The sequence below is a fragment of the Macaca fascicularis genome, chromosome 9 (genome assembly GCF_037993035.2).
Source record: "Macaca fascicularis isolate 582-1 chromosome 9, T2T-MFA8v1.1".
Taxonomy (NCBI): Eukaryota; Metazoa; Chordata; class Mammalia; order Primates; family Cercopithecidae; genus Macaca; species Macaca fascicularis.
Window position 1 is genome coordinate 100,378,144 of NC_088383.1, and position 7,041 is coordinate 100,385,184.

The following is a 7,041-nucleotide window of genomic DNA, read 5'->3' on the forward strand; positions in this document are numbered from 1 at the left end:
TGGCAACAAAGCCAGCATCTAAATCCAGGTTTCCCTGTTCCCAGACTCCTTCCACTAGACCAGCCGTTCTCACCTCTTGCTGTGCATGAAGATTGCCTGGGGGGCTTTGTAAAGTATTGTATCTGGGCTTCACATCCCCACAGAGGATTCAATCTGTCTAGAGTGGCATCCATACATCACTAATTTTTTAAAAGATTTTTATCAAAGTATGCTATGGAAGTATGGTCTGAATGTGTCCCCATAAAATTAATATGTTGAAACGTAATCACTAATGTGACAGTATTAAGAGGTGGGGCCTTTAGAAGTGATTAAATCATGAGGGCAGAGCCCTAATGAATGGGCTTAATCACTGTTATAGTTTGGATGTTTGTCCCCCAAAATCTAATGTTGAAACTTGATCCCCAGTGTTAGAGGTGGGGCCTAATGGGAGGTGTTTAGGTCGTGGGGTTCTCACTCTATTAGGTACCACAAGAGCTGATGGTTAAAAAGAGCCTGGCCCCTCCCCCTCTCTCTTGCTTCCTCTCTCACCATGTGATCTCTGCACATACTGGCTCCCCTTCGCCTTCCCCCAGGAGTGGAAGCAACTTGAGGCCTCACCAGATGCAGATGCTGGTGCCATGGTTTCTTGTACAGCCTGTAGAACTGTGAGCCAAATAAACTTCTTTTCTTTACAAATTACTGAGCCTTAGGCAACAGTAAATGGACTAAGACAGTAACCCTATAAAAGAGGCCTAAGGGAGCTGTTTGCCCCTTTGTCCCTGTGAAGACACAGAAAAGGCATTTATGAGGAACAGGCCCTCACCAATACTGAATCTGCCGGCACCCTGATCTTAGACTTCTCAGCCCCCAGAACTGTAAGAAATAAATTTCTATTGTTTAAAAACTACCCTGTCTAAAGTAGTTTGTTAGAGCAGCCCAGACTAAGATAAAGCATAACATATATACAGAAAAGTGAATTATAAATGTACACATTAATGAATTTTCATACTCATGAACCCAGATCAAGAAACTAAAGATCTCCAGAACCTAAAACTCACACCAAAGATAATCATTACCCTGATTTCCAATATATAGATTACTTTTGTCTCTTTTTGTACCTTATATAAATAGAATATACAAAATGTCCTTTTACATCTGATTTCTTTTGCCAAAAACTGTCTGTGAGATTCATCCACATTGTTTGGTGTGGTCATAGTTTTTTCACTCTTACTGCAGTGTAATATTCCATTGTGTGAATACACCACAATTTGTGTATCTGCTCCACTGTTGATGGACAATTGGGTAGTTTCCAGCTTGGGACTATTACAAATGGTATATATTCCAGTAGATATATTTTGATGAACATCTTATATGCATTTCTTTTGAATAAATACTTGGGAATGGAATTTCAGGTGACTGCATATGCCTACATTCTTCTTTAGCAGATATTGTGAAACAGTTACCTAAAGTGACTGTACAAATTATACCCCCTATACTAGAATTGTGTGAGAGTTCCAGTTATTCCACATCTTCACCAACATTTGCTATCATCAATTTTATTGTTAAGCCATTCTGGTGACTGTGTGAAGATATTATCTTGTTTTCAGTTCCCCTGATGATTCTAATGAATAACAAAGGATCAGAGCCTCAGCTTTATCCCTACACTCATGATCACTTGGGGCTTATGAAGATAATGCTCTTCCTTTTTTATCTAACTCAGTGCTTCATGATATTCTACAGGCCAACCCAAAGTGTTAGGCCACGAAAATACTTTTTACAAATCTTTTTTTATGCAAAAACTAGTTGGTGGATAACATTTTACTTAAAGTTGTCCAGTGAATTTTTCTTATATTTTTGGCATGCATGGCTGCTTTCCACTAGTGAATGCTAAAAGTCAACAGAATAAGCAAGTAACAAATGAAACAATAGCATCTTCCAATCCCTCACATGGAATTCAAGAATATGTCTTTTGCTTCTGTAAAATTTTTTTTGGAAACCAGAAACATTTCCTGCTAAGTATACAAGTTCCTCTGTGCCTAAGAGTCCTAATGTCCTTCATCCTGCTCTCTATGTGCCATGTGATCCTCCCCTGACTATAATCAATTATAGTTGTAAACACCTGACCCAAGCTGGGCCAATCTGATTCTCTTTCTATCTCTCTCAGAAATTTAGAATTAAGACTTAGAGGCTGATTCAATTATTTGGAGCCATACAAATGTATGAAAATGGAACTAGTATTGGCAATGAGTTAGCTGAAAGCCAGATAAAAAGCAAGTATGACATTAGCACGAACAGAGCTAGGGTTGTATAGCTATAAGACAGTTTGAGAGAAAAATTAAATATGGGTTGCACAAAATAATTTCAACCTCAAAAATCCAAATTATTTTAGTTGTCTGGTACCAGTGAGGACTAAAGGAGATGGATGCCTGCCACCTCTTGTCATTAAATGAGAAAGACATGGAGTCTGAAACAGACGATCAAACTCAAAAAAGAAGCCTCTTAGCATGTGAAGGAGAATAATCCCCAAAAGGTCCTCTTGGATAAAGATGATAGAAAGAAATTAATGGCTTAGACTCCACTGATACTAATTTATCATGCATTAAATATTGATTTTGTCATTATATGTTGCACCATCTTTGTGGTCTGTTTTAATGCATGTAAGATTATAAGCTTTCATCAGTTCATCTGTAATCATTGTCCATTTAATATATATATTTTTTTCCTATACAGTTTTAAATTCTCCAATCACAAAGGACTTTGGTACAAGACTTCCAGACTTAGAGATGAGTCATATAGCACTTTGGGAAACCAAGGTGGGCAGATCACTTGAGGTCAGGAGTTCGAGACCAACCAACATGGTGAAACCCTGTCTTTACTAAAAATACAAAAATTGGCTGGCCGTGGTGGTGCAGGCCTGTAGCCCCAGCTACTCGGGAGGCTGAGGCAGGAGAATTGCTTTAACCCAGGAGGCGGAGGTTGCAATGACCTGAGATCATGCCACTGCACTCCAGCCCATGTGACAGAGTAAGACTGTCTGAGAAGGAAAGGGAAGGGAAGGGAAGGGAAGGGAAGGGAAGGAAGGGTTATGACAAAATCCACAATGTCCCATTTAACAGCTCATTGGTTTATTTTTGATAAATGTCTGTATCAGTTAGGATAGGCTAGGTTTTGCTGTGGTAACAAAACTCCAAAATATAACTTAAACAAACAAAAACGTATTTCTTGTCCACACTGTATGTTTGATGTGGGTTGGCAGAAGTGTTGTACCCCTCATAGCAACCCTGGGACTCCAGCAAACAGAGACTCCACCTCCTGGTGGACTTTCATGAACACTGCACCATAGGGAAGGGGATGAAGATGATCATACACTGACTTTGAAAGCTTCCACTTAGATTTCTTTGTCTAAAACATGTTATGTGACCATGCCTTATCAAAGGATACAGAGAGCCAAAATATGTGCAACTAGTCTTAGCAACTAACATAGTATGTGTAATTTACAATGTTCTACTGTGTGCTTATCATACAGTTAGCTTTCATACTTGGTAAGTTGCTTCTCATTTGTGTGATGGAATTAAGTCACTCAAGAATTCTTTCCTCAGCTACACTGGCACCTGAGTTCATTTGAAAACTGCTGGCCTAACCCACAGTGGGAATTCCAGTTAGAAGAGAATTTACTGGGGTCTGGCTGAGGCCCACACATATCACACCACACAGGCAACTCCCTCTACCAGACCTGAGGCCAGTCCTCTTTCCACACCATAGTGTCACTGGAATATTGGAAATCTGGACACTAGTTTGAGTTTTGGAGGGGTCGAAACTGTAAAAATGAAGCAAAACAAGTAGTCTGCTCTAAGGGGAAAGAATCTAACATGGTGTTTAGGGTCTTGTTTAACCTAGAATACCTTGGTATCACCACACCCTGTCAGGAAGAACGCATGGTGTTATGTCATGAATGAGTTGTGAGTCTTTAAAAAGCCATCATTCTTTCCTGAGCTATAAAATAAACAGGTCAGAAAAGAACAGCAATTTTTATTTTTTATTTTTATTTATTTTTTTTTTTTGAGACAGTGTTTTACTCTGTCACCCAGGCTAGCATGCAGAGGCATGATCCTAGCTCACTGTAACCTCTGCTTCCCAGGCTCAAGCGAGTCTCCCACTCAGCCTCCTGAGTAGCTGGGACTACAGGTGCTCACCACCATGCTTGGCTATTTTTTTTTAAATTGTTGGTAGAGATGTGGTCTCACTATATTGCCCAGGCTGGTCTCAAACTCCCAGGACCAAGTGATCCTTCTGCCTCAGCCTCTGAAAGTGCTGGGATTACAGGCATGAGCCACTGTACTGGGCCAGAAGAGCAACTTTTAAGTGCAAGAACCTTTACAGAAACCAATCACATTTACAGTCCCAATGTATAAGACAGATACAAAGGGATGCCAGAACGGGAGACCAGCCCCACATCCTCATAGACCTCACACTAAATGGCAGTCCCTAAAACACCTTCACATAGACTCTGTAGAGCTCCAGGGAACTTGGTTTTAAAATGTCAGGATTATGCAACCTCTAAGATCTTTTCCTGTGACTCCGTTGTTCTAGCTTTAATGCCAGCATTTCCTGGTTCCAAATCCAAAGAAACAGTGAATATGCACAATGCTCCTTCCCTGGCCCCAGGCTGAGCCCTGCCTGGGCCCAGTCCCATCACTCCTCCATGGCACCAAACACCCTCCCTGGCCTACTCCCCAAGTGTTGAAAATCTTTACCATTTGCAGTCCCAAAGATTCATGCTCAGGACTGTCAACAGCACCGACATCCTTTGCCTCTGTTTGAGAAAGAGCAAGCCATGTCTGTGCCTTGGAAATCTCACGGGTCAATGCCCTTCTTCTGTGCCCTGGCTCCGTTCCTCTTCTCTCCTCATCAAGGGCTGTTTTTCGTCATCCGAGTGTCATAAGGGTGGTGAGTTGCAGTGGAAGGAGGCTCTCATCCTGTCCAAGAACCCCTTGGTAATTCTCCAGGTAATTAATGAGGACTCTGGGGGATACTGGGAACGCCTTTGGAATGTTAAACAAAGTGGTTTTTATTCTGGCTGCCTTGCTGCGGCTTCTTCCACATAATGAAGGGGCAATTGTGCTGTTGGTGGGTGTATTCGAACCGCCCTCTGCCACCAAGGCCCTAGGCTTTCCTTTGGCTTGTTGAGTTGGTCTCATGTCAGGGTGTTTATGGCAGAAGAGGGACAAGGCCTTTATTTTAAGACTCATAACAACCAAGAACACCTTTTCCATCATCAGCATTTAAAATGCTGTATTATTTGCCAAAAAGCCCTGTCTTTATCTAGGTCACTTGCTTTGTCTTTAACCTGAGCCATTCTCTAGCTTCTTGCTACTCTAAGAGTGGTTTGGACCATAGGAATCACCTGGGAACTTGCTAGAAAGGCAGAACCTCAGGCCCCTCTCCAGACAGACTGGATCAGAATCTACATTTTAATAAGATCCCCAGGTCACTGCTCTAGTCTAGACAACTACTGAAGTTTGAGTGACTTGGTCAATGGCCACAGCCCAGGTGTCTTGGAGAGGCACATTGTTTGTCAGAGAGCACTGGTCTAGGAGTCAGGAGACCTGGCTTTCCATTCTGAGTCGGCCACTAACTCTCTGAGTGGCCTTGTCTAAATCACTTATCCACTCTGGAATCGTGGATGAGCTGGACTCCTGGCTCCTCAAGTGCTTGCTCTCACAACAGAATACAGAAAGGTATGCTTTCTCCTGCATGCCGATGACATGATTTGATTGCCAAACACTTAACAGACAATTGTCCCTGAGATCTAATTTCTCTCAGGAGCTTCAGAGCAGCTATCATAGCTTTTTGTTTTGTCAACTGTCTCCCGGCGTTTCATTGTTTTATCAGATTCAGTGTCTCTCTATGGCAACTCACTTTGTTACATTCCCTGGGGGGATCTGTTTGCACTTTAGTTTTTTCAGTTTCTGAAAGATAAGTCATCATATCTGCCTTGCTTATCACACAGGGCCGTGCTGAGAAGCCACTGAGACAGCACCTTAAAAAGTATGAGGTGCTGTCACATATAGTGCAAATTGACAGCCTTTCTGGGAAGGCCATTTAGGGACATGAGTTTTTTTAACCTTTAAAATATGTACACCCTTTCCAGAAAAATCATCTGATAAGCCCTGCAGAAAAAAATCATGGATGAGTGCAAAGGCTATTAATTGCCACAGCATTATTAGTAATGGTGGAAAAAGTTTATACAACCCAAATGTCCAATAACAGGAAACCGGGTAAATAAACTAGTAAATGATGATGTCCCATAACATAGAATTCTATGAGCCATTAAAAATGATGTTGAAGGCCGGGCGCGGTGGCTCACACCTGTAATCCCAGCACTTTGGGAGGCTGAGGCAGGTGGGTCACGAGGTCAGGAGACCGAGACCATCCTGGCTAACATGGTGAAACCCCGTCTCTACTAAAAATACAAAAAATTAGCTGGGCTTGGTAGCGGGGGCCTGTAGTCCCAGCTACTCCGGAGGCTGAGGCAGGAGAATGGTGTGCACCCAGGAGGCGGAGCTTGCAGTGAGCTGAGATCGGGCCACTGCACTCCAGCCGGGGCAACAGAGCGAGACTCCGTCTCAAAAAATAAATAAATAAATATGATGTTGAAGATGAGTACTGAAAGATGTGGAAAGCCATTGGTGATTTCTCACCAATTAATGAAAATATGCTGAAGACTGTATTATGGATTGTGATCACATTCCAGTTTGAGAATAAAGTGTATAAATATGTACAGGGAAGGGGTTGAAAGCATCCACATTGTTTGTTAATATTGATGATACACTGTTGATTATAGTTAGTTTTATTTTCCTCATTTTGTTTATCTATATTTTTCATAATGAGAGTGCAATACAATTTTCAAAAAGAAAACATGTTTTTGAAGAAGGAAGGTATAGCAGCATTTCTTAAAAATTAGAAGCACTCCAGCCTGGCCAATGTGGTGAAACCCTGTCTCTACTAAAAATACAAAAATTAGCCAGTCGTGGTGGCAGGTGCCTGTAGTTCCAGCTACTC